At 42.7% G+C, this 10,381-nt stretch overlaps 1 long non-coding RNA gene across 1 annotated transcript in view; it reads right to left on the reverse strand.

Moving 5' to 3' along the window:
• LOC102483485 (uncharacterized) overlaps positions 1–10,060 on the reverse strand; it is a 19,183-nt gene extending 9,123 nt beyond the window's left edge. The window contains exons 1-2 of the long non-coding RNA XR_336946.3: positions 9,861–10,060; positions 3,226–3,360 (exon numbers count right to left, since the gene is read on the reverse strand). This is a non-coding gene — a long non-coding RNA (uncharacterized LOC102483485). The remainder of the gene's footprint in view (positions 1–3,225; positions 3,361–9,860) is intronic.
• Between the last annotated feature and the right edge of the window lie 321 nt (positions 10,061–10,381).

Here is a 10,381-nt window from a genome sequence, read left to right on the forward strand (position 1 = left end):
TTTGTTTTTTTTGCTGTACGGCATATACGCTCACTAGAGAGAGAGAGACAGAAAGAGAGGGGAAAGGGAAATCACCCCTGAGGGGACGGCCACATCATAATTCCTTTTCCTCTAATTTCCTTTCAGAATTTTGGGCATTTACACACAAGGGTCCAAAGTGATTTTCAAGTCTTGGGGTCCAACACTTGAACCATAGTCAATCACGTGAGATCTAGCACCTTAATCTCCACTCCACCTACCTGCCCTAATTCCACATTAATTTTATTAATACTTATTTCAGGTGTGTGAAATCAGATGCAGTCTCTTACCTTAGGGCATTCACACTGCATATAGTTCATAACTCCTAGCAAGTAAAGAGTCCTAGTAAGTAGGGGCAGTAAAAGTTTTAAGGAGGATGTATCTGGTGAATAATAATAACTATTATCATAAATGCTAGTTATCATTGTTATTATTATTTATTGTGGGCTTCGTGTGGCCCAGTACTTTTTCTAAGCCCTTTCTATCCATTATTTAATTTTAATTTTTTGCTATAGGGTGCATGTGCTCACTGGAGAGAGACAGAGAGGGAAAGTGAGAAAGCATCCTCCACAGGGAATGGGTATGCCACAATCCCTTCTCCTCCATTCTCCTCTCAGGATCTTGGGCGTGCATGCACATGCTCCCAATGTGTTTTCCAGGTGGCCAGTCTGAGACTCAAACCACAAAGTTGGCCATGTGGGATCCTGCTGCCTTAATCTCTGTGCCACCCACTGGCCTGGCCCATTTTATCTAATTCTCATAACAACTTTATGAAATATGAATTACCACAGCTCCCATTTTGTAGAAAATGAGAATCAGAAAGTTACTAAAATTTATCCAAGATGACAGAGTTAACAAACAGGGCAGATAGGATTTATGACCAAACATCGAGTCTCTGGAAATTGTTCTCTACCCATGACACTACAATGTGTCCTGGGGGAGTGGTGAGGAGAAACTCTCATGTTCTTTTTCTGGGCCAGTTCTGGACCTCTGATTTGAATCATGGTCCATGGGAAATGTTTTGAAGGATTATAAAGGTTGTAGCTCACTTAGCTCTTGTCCTGACAACCCCTCACAGCTTTGCCACCTGAGTAGCCTTTTCTCACTTTGGATGGTGAGGTAGGAGTGTCTTTAGGCTTATGATTTTAGGTGGGATAGTCAAAGACTTATGTAGGTTCTAGGAGTACTTGCTTATCCAGCCAAGCTCCCTGGAGGTCCACACTGGGTTTAGGGTCTGAAGCCCATGTCTTTGTTGTGTTAATGCCTTTTTGAAAGGACCTGGTGGTGGGCAAGCTGAGAACTGAGGTGTCCTTAGGTTTGGGACACTTACATCATTATTATATCTTAGGGAATTTGCCTTTGAAATGGGTCTCATGGAACAGAAGACAGGGTGAGGGATCAACTTGCAAAAAGGCACATGGGTAGGAAGCATGAAGTGGGTGGCTAGAACATGGAGTATGTGTGGAGAGCAGATTGTCTGGAAAGGGTGGGGGCAGGCTGGAGCCATGCCATGAAAATACTGAATGCCAGGACAGAAGGTCTGAATGCCAGGACAGAAGGCACTCCTTCCCCTCCATTCTTACTTTCCCATGTACAGAACTGAAATCAGAATTTCCATACAGAGGGAGCATGTCTTTGTCAAGGGTTACCCTGGAGATATGTGTAGGACTTACAGCCCAAGGCAGGGAGAGGCTGGGAAGGAGGCTATGTTTATAATCCAATAATGGGAATATTGAGCTTGACAGCAATTGTCTGATGCAAGTACACCTCCTGTGGCACATTCTAGGAAAGCAAATCACGCCAAGGGATCTTGTTAATCTGGTCAGGCCAGGGTAGAGGCTGAAGTCAATATACCACCACTGGCACATCACCACACTGATTGCACTTCTTTCCCTTTCTTGGTCAAGGTCTCTCTTGTCTAATTTTTCTCTCTTCTCAGAAGCCTTCTCCAACTTCTCCCTTCTCTAAATTTCTACAGGTCTTGTCTCTATCATAGGTTGCCTCACAGTGCTCCTGCACTTTCTGGAGAGAGACAAGGATAGTGAGAGGAAAGTGAGAAATTCCCCCTTCCCCCCAGGGGGATAGCCATGCCAAGACCCCTTTCCCTCTATTCTCTTACTGAGATTTTGAGCCATACACATACATGCCTGGTGTGATTTCCAACTGTCAAGTCTGGGACTCAAACTATGGTCAGCCAGGTAGGAATCTAGTGCCTTAACTACCACACCACTTGCTGCCCCTTCTGCGCCCATTCTTTATTGAAATTCAAAGGTGCTGATAAGTCACAGACTGCACCTCTGTCTTCTCTGCCTCCTCATCCTTTGCTCATGGTGTTGTTTACATGATTAACTTCCATAAATATTTTTCTGCTAAATGATAGAATATGAGAGAGTTTAAAAGTCATTCACTAAGTTCCTTTTGGATACTTGAATCCATATCCTTGTCATGAATGATTCATACTCTACTTGGTATACCTTCCTTGCCAGGGAGCTTGTGACTTATTGGGGTAATTGGTTTTGCTTATTGTGTTAACATCTATCCTCCATTGCTTTTAGTCATTAGTTTCTGTTGTATACTTTGGGGGCCCATTAAACCAACCTGTTTTCTTTCCCACCTGGAAAGTGTTCATATTTTTATAGACAACTCTGAAATCTTCCATAATTCTTCTCTTCTCCTGTTGCCTTCAGTGATATTTGATGGAGTTTGGAGATCATCTAATCTGCTTACCTTTCTCTGCATATGACCCCCTTTACCAATGTCTATCTCATGATGTGGAGACTAAGAAAAGACCTAACTCAGCAAGCATGTGGCAAAATCATCACAGAGCAGAGTGTAGACAGTTCCTCTATTTGGGAATGGCATTTCTATTGATGAGACTTCAGAGAGACTCAGCCTTTGTAGTCATCCCTTTTGCCTCTAGCTGTGCTGACCCTCCACTCAAACCCCTACCCTTTAATCTCACCAACCCATCTCTGGCTGATGCTGTTGTTTTCTCAAGCCTTAAGTTTGTCCTGACACACCCCATCCTCCTCCTTTTCTCAAGGCTGCCTCTGTCTCTATCACCTTTCTCTTAACAGTTTTATGCTCTCTGTGTTGGGGTGACCTCAACTGCCTTTCACTTCCCAACTTTTCAAGCAAAGGGACACCCAGGAAACCCAGCTATATCACAGGAAAGATCAGGAAAAAGGCCTGGGAAGACGATGCCACCTTCATCCGCTTGGATTCACTACGGGATTTGTAGCAGAATTCGATTAAGGCAACCAGCATGGCTAGTCCAAGTCCTCCGATCAGGATGTAGAATACGCCGGCCACATTGCTGAGGCTCAGAGCACTCGTCTTGTCCTAGGAAAAGGAGCAGGGAAAGGGAGGTGGGAGAGTCAAGTAAGTGAGGAGGGTAAAGACCACCCAAACAATAGCATATTTACACACATACACTCAACCCCTCACCCTCTTAACATTCATAATGGTTGGTTTTATACATTGATCAAGTGTTAAACATTCCCCACAAAAATAGTATGTTTATATACAATTTTCCAAGCTTCCCTGATTATGTTAAATTTTTAATTACATTTCCCCCCTCCTCAATTTTTAAAAATTTTTTTTTTTTAAGGGCAAGAGATACCTCAAGATTCAGGGCAGCTTCTACCAAGATCTTCTCTTGAGCTTAGCCCATTCTTTCAGAAAATTATGTCCCTTCCTTTTTCAACTTGGTTCCAGCCCCTCATCCCTTCTGTTGCTCCGCAACACATTAGCCTCACTCATTGTTTATATCGCCAAGTGTTTTTCTGAGAGTTGATACTTAAAATGAACTTTCCCCTAGATGTGCATTTGATTTCAATTTAATAAGACAGTTATTGTACGTATAATGAGCAACTGATATATATCTTTAACTTACTGCTCTGAGTCCCAAATTAGGGGAGAAAAACTGGGGGGCTTGGAATAGTAAAAAGGCACTACAATAGAAAAATAGCTCTATTAAATCCTAATAATTATGCTTAATTGGTGTCATTTTTCTGTTGGAAGTACTCACTAAAAAACACTGTAGGCAGACCCAGGTGGCTGAATTTAGAAATCTCTGTTGCCTGTTATAAACATTTTCCCTGGCTCTTGATGAGCAGGGTCTCTAGCAGGGTGCTTAATTCCTGGGAGCCTGAGGACAAGAACTATTGTCCAATATGAGGTGAACGAAGATCATTTTGTGGAGCCTGAAGAAGGCCCTTGGTCTGATGAGATCATCCTTGAGTTCTATCACCTCCAGTGGGGTTCAAAAGTAAGGGACTAAAGAATAACATCTTTTGAAGAGCTGAGAACAATCAAACAACACTGGTGGTCATGGTGAGGGTTAATGGCTGAGGAAGAAAGGGGTACTACTCAGTCAAAATATTGACACACGTAAATTAATATCTTTGATTCCTGGATAAGTACTCATCTCAGATGTTATGATGGCTTAAACTCCTTTGTTTATACCATTTGTTAAGGTACAACAAGTGTCTCATTGAATTAAAATGAAATGCATTTCTCAGCTAACACAGGTACACATTATCATTGACTGGTTAATGGCCCTGGATAGGATGTGGTTTTTATAATCTCCATGGGTTCCTTTTCAGGTGGGTATATAGATGAACCACATAAGGGGTGGACTGTGTTACCCTAGGACTCCTTAAATATCTGCCTATTAAAATCTGAACATGTAGAAAGGAATCATTGACCAAGTCAGTGCCGCTGCCCTAGTTCTACTTGGTGCATTGTACAGGATTCAGCAGGTCTGAGCTTGGGGACTGCAGTTGGCCAACAGCAGCATGCCTTCCCTCCCCTACAGCAGCCTTGGCCAGCAGAGTTGTAGGATTATCTAAAACACACCCCCTTGATGGCTTCCTGTATTGCTAAAGCAGATGGTTCTTGAATATAGGTTACATTTGGCAAGGTACAGCCTGGCTTTGGAAGCAGTGGAAATGATTATTCAAAGGATTCAAATGGGCAAAATTTCTCTTTCTCTGGTATAACGAACTGATAAAGAAAATGTGCAGAATGAGTTTGGTGCTTGGTTCAAAAAGTGGCTGAACAAGCATATTCCCATTTCTCATGATTTTCAGATCACTCAAAATGCCTCCCTATTTGTTGTTTAGGAGATACATAATTCTTCCTCTAGATAGTAATTCTTTAGAGTCCTTGGGGAGCTAAAGGTTACAGAAGTTCCTATAAAATTCTTTTGTTTGAACTGGGATAGGGGTGATACAGAAAGGTATCTTAATGTACTATCAGCTTACACTTCAGTAAAGAGTGCTTGACAGTGATACTCAGAGCAAGTGGAGAGGGAACAGGCCTGGTGGTAGACAAGAAGGCTGGAGGCTGCTAACTTCATAAACTGATCACCCTTTCTACAACAGAAACACACCTCACTCCTCTTGGTCACCCGCTGTTTTCTTATTTATGGTCTTTTCTAAGTTCATTTTGGGTATGAATGGCCTTCAAAGGATAAGGGAATGGTGGGCATCTTTTTCTGTTACTATTTTCAAAAGACCCTTAAGAGGATATCTGCCTCCTTGGCTCTAAAAGATCTAGCATTCACTTTTGGTATATCTGGGAAGAAATTCAGGTCAGATCTTCATATGAAAAAAGAAGAAAGAGGCATGTTCTATACAACTGCAGAAGGAGGATGATCCAATGAATGAATGAATGGTTTGGAGGTAGAGATCATTTCTTGCTTCTGAAGGTTTCCGGTCCAGGGAAATCGCAGCATGGGAACACATCCCATATAAACAGACAGTTAGCTAGTATGGGAACTGCCATCTCTCATAAGACACACAGTGTCATTGATCTTTATGCTGACACAATTTCTGTGGTCGCAGGAATCAGGGAAGATCTCTGAAATCAAGGAGGAACGTAGGTCCTATGAACAGGGTGTAGGAAAAAGGGCATTGGTGTAGCCTTCATCCAGATAATGGAGTTTACATTAGTTAGACAACGTTTCGAGATTTCCCTTACATGTGACATTAGCTTTCTGATTTTTCTGAGGAGGCCAAAGACCACAGTCTTCTGTTCAGTTGCCACAATCGACTCTTCTCAGTTCACCTTGGTGGACTCTAATGGACATGTTGGGGCAGGAACAAATATCCCTTTTATTTGAGGATAAGAACTTTGATTCCTCCACTGACACAGTGTCCCATACAAGAGAGGGCTTCCTTGAGGATTTATGTACATATACCTATGTTTATGCTGTACAGGAAAGTTATAAGCTTCTAAGCTATGACCAAGAAAAGAGAAGATACAGAGTTTGAATCTCCTGAGCACCCCTCCAGGGGATCCCATTCTACTCTTATCCCATACCAGCTGTACTCCTCAAAAAACAGGCAGCTTGTTAGTGGGAGTGAAAAGTCACAACTTGTTTCCCGCCAGGAGTGGGGAAAGAGAGTGACAGTACTGAGAAGAGTGACAGCTTAAAAAAAAAAATACACAAAGAAGAAAAAAAAAGCACCTGTTTTCAGAATCACTGGGCTTGTTGCTATGGTAATGGGCATCCCTTTATCTTCCTTAAGTTGTTGTCTTCATTTGCTGCCTCATGTGGAAAGGAATTTTTTTTTTTTTTTTCATATTTCTCCTTGCGTTTCCCAGGTACTGGGGGCCTATCCCAGAATCTCTCTGTATTTCTCAGCCAACATCCCTTCTAAGAATGTGGGTCTGGCTCAAGCCTTCATGAGGTTATTTGAGCCAGGCCTCAGCAAAGACACTTGGAGCTTGCTTTATGGCAAAAGTAGAAAGTTTTAGGGAGACGCCAAGGCCATTGAAGCCAGTCTGTCCCATCGAGACTAGAGGTGTCCTTCCCCCAAGGCCTGCCTAATTGGCCTAAGCTACCATTTCTCCAAATGTTTCCATTTCCTCTTATCTTTCTGGTGAGAGAGTGAACAGCAAAGGATGCAGCTTTTGGTCCCTACATCACACCAGAATAAATGCCACACACTTTCAGATAGGCTCACAGCTACATTTTAGAAGAGACTGCCTCCTGCAATCTCTCCTCATGCTGAATCTATAAACTGACTTTGCCTATCAGGGCTACACAGAAATTCTAAACCCTCTTCTACCTAATAGCCTAGCTGTTATAGTAGGCTCTGTTTTGTGCTTTCCTAAACCTCTTGTTTTTTTTTTTTTTCTCTCAGAACCATGTACCTGGATGGATGACTATTTTTGGGGGGAGTAGAGGCTGATGGTTTTCAAGGCTCACACATAGCTAAGACCAGATACCTGATCGGGAAGTGTATGCGACTCAATGAAAGGAGGACCTTTCAAGTAAAGAGAGCTATCCAAAAGCAGAATACACTTCCTTAGCACTGAGTTCCTCAAATATAGGCAAATTGAGAAAGAAGTTGAAGAGGTCATCTAAGGGACTTAGGAACTTGACACAGAGTTAGACCAAGTGACCTTTGACACTCATCTGAATTTCAAGAGCTAAGAGACATCTACAGAATTCCTAGAGGACCTGAGATCATGCCTTTTATAAATTCTCCCTAGAGACTAACCCTTTAGGGGATGCAGAAAGCACTAATGTTAATTGGCAACTTCTGCTGTTCCATTTCCAATCTAGGCCAGTTCCCTAGCCTGCATATTTTCCCCAAGAGCTACACAGGATGAGAATTGGCCCATTGTACTAATAATTGGCAAAGCAAATACTGTGAAAGTGACGGTTGTGGGGGCGGCTCTTCTCAGCAGCATGTGCTCAGGGACCGGCTGCTGTACAATGCACTGCAGAACATCCTGACTCAAAACAAAATCACAGCAGAGAACCCGAGGAGACGATGTGGATCATGGAGGGGACCCAAGGCCTGGCTGAGCTTGAAGCTGAGGCCTCTTCCAAAGTGGAAGGAATTTTCCAGAAACAGAATCACCATTCTGAGGGTACAGTGGGTGTCTCCATATAGCTTTCACCATGGGTTCATTTGCTTGAACTATGCATTGGGAACAGGGATCTTTTTGTGTCAGGAAAATTGAACCTGCTGTTCTCAGAGATGCTTCTGGCTTAAGGTCTGGAAATTAGTTTTAAGAGAAAATCCATTGTTTCTTTCCAGTCTCTTCATCTAGGGCAGTGATGGGAAATTTAGGATGTGTGGCTTAGGGACTTCAGATAGGATCCCAGGGTGTTTCAATATTCGACTTCTGATATGGGTAACTATCGTCTGCTGAGCACATATGACTCCCAGGAAATTCACCTTGATATCACTGGATCTTTTAAGGCTATTGTCTACTCTGCTTTACTGAGGTCAGGAACCCTGATCCTAGGCAGGATTCTATTATAGCTGGAGTCATAAAGTCTTCATTGCCTGGGGATGATTAAATGATGTCTGTATTTTCTTGTCTAATGGGGTTTCTTTCTCACTGGTGAGAAGACACTGCCTACCTGGGGGCAACTTTCATGTGAGAACATTCAGTGAGTAGGGGAGGGAGGGAGTGGAACAGAGGATCACTGTGTGAATTCCCAGTCCTTCCAGGTAGCCAGTGCTCTTTACCTGTGAGAAGGGCAGGGATGGGGGTTTCTACACAGTGGGGGTTTTCAGTCCATTTGCCTTCCAGGCTTTGCTGAGGGTACAGTGAGAGAACAATACATGCAGAGTGAATGGACTTACCCTGGGAGGGGGGTGGGACAGTATGAAAACAGAAAGGGCTGGGAGGCAGAAAACCTAAGCTGAGTTCTTGCCCAGACTTGTCACGAAGACAGTGAGAAATCTTGGGCAAGTCACTAAGTAAGGGTTGCTTGCCTCTGGATGGTATGGGACATGGCATTAGATGATGCACTGAACTAAATAGCATTTACCATGAAGTGAGGAATAATGTCAATTATTACCAATCTTTTTTAAATCTTTCTGACTAAGCCTAGGTTGATGCCAGTCAACTTTAACACCATTCAATAACTTGCTTTTCTCCCTTTTTAAGAATGGGCAGGTCTCAGTTGCACCAATAACAATTAAATTTTTTGGTCATTGTATTTATTTTTTGAGTTGCCTTCTATTTTTTTTTTTTTTGCCAGAAATACTGATTATTTATTTGCGATGGTAATGCTGCAATTTTTTATATGAACAAATTAAAGTAGTAACAAAGGTAGGAGATTTAAACACATGATGCCAATAATCACATAGGTGGTAAGTGAATGACTGAAGTTTTACCAAGGTGACATTAAATTCCTTCTAGGTTCTCTTTCATTTCTAAAGTCTGGATTTCATGATGGAGACAATGACTTTGAGTTATGAGACTCACTTCCTTCAACTAATCACAAATTCACACTTGGATGGAGATCCCCACTTGGAGACTAAAGGCCTTTTATTCTGTAAATCAAGGGGCATCTTCAATTTAAGAGTTAAGGGACCATTCCAAATGCTTGATGACTGACTTGCCAAAATAAATAAATAAATACTTTAAAAAAAGGTTTTTTTTTTTTTTTTTTTTTAAAGGAACTCAGTATTCTCCGAGCAACGTCCAGACCATCATCTTGAGTAAATGACTAGGAGTGGCAAAAGGACTATCCCAGGTTGGGTGCTGCATTGTCCTGTCCTATAGCAGCAAGCACCTGCCATGAGGTAATAACCTTGTGCATAGCTCTTGACTAGTTTGTTTCCATTTTCCAGAACACAGTGGCTAATGGGGCATTTTGAAGGCAGAGGATGGGGTGTGATGGGGCTGGAAAACACTGTTATGATGATATTCTAGGTTTCAACCCTCCCTGTGCTCTAGGACATCAAGACTCTGGTGGGGCCCACCTCTCTAAAACCTCCAGGCCTCACTGAGGCTCGTGGATACTGTTCAACACTGTGCATTTTTGTTACAGGTGTGCGTGACCTCTGTAGCCGGTGACTGACCTTACTTCCGGAGTCCTTGCTTCCACATTCCCCTTTATCGTACCACCATTTGCTTTTCAGCTTGTCTAAGACGCCTTGCTCACTGAGTTTCAAAACCGCTAGGTTTACGGGACCTCTTCAACCAGGGGGGGAAATAACATAAATAACATTACCAATGTTATTTTATGTTATTCAGCACAGACAGTATTCATTCACATCATTCATTGAACAAGAGCATATGCACGGACAAAGTGATACTCTAAAATACTCCATCTGGCCCGCCCCACCATGTCACTGCCCACCCAACACACTCACACAGTTCCTCCTCTAGCATAGCAAGATGAGTATCACTATATCACTTTGAGTAACCAGCAACGTCCACCATTTACTGCTGAAGATACTGGCCAAAGTCCAGCTGCCATGGGTGCCTGGGGACCCTCCCTGTCCACAGGCTCTCTGGCTGCTGTTGACCCAGCCGTGTAATGTATCTCAAACTCTGCTTTGATACCTGGGATCCAGAAGAAGCCCTCTGAGAAAAGGGC

Source organism: Tupaia chinensis, unplaced genomic scaffold (genome assembly GCF_000334495.1).
Source record: "Tupaia chinensis unplaced genomic scaffold, TupChi_1.0 Scaffold143796_1, whole genome shotgun sequence".
Classification (NCBI taxonomy): domain Eukaryota; kingdom Metazoa; phylum Chordata; class Mammalia; order Scandentia; family Tupaiidae; genus Tupaia; species Tupaia belangeri.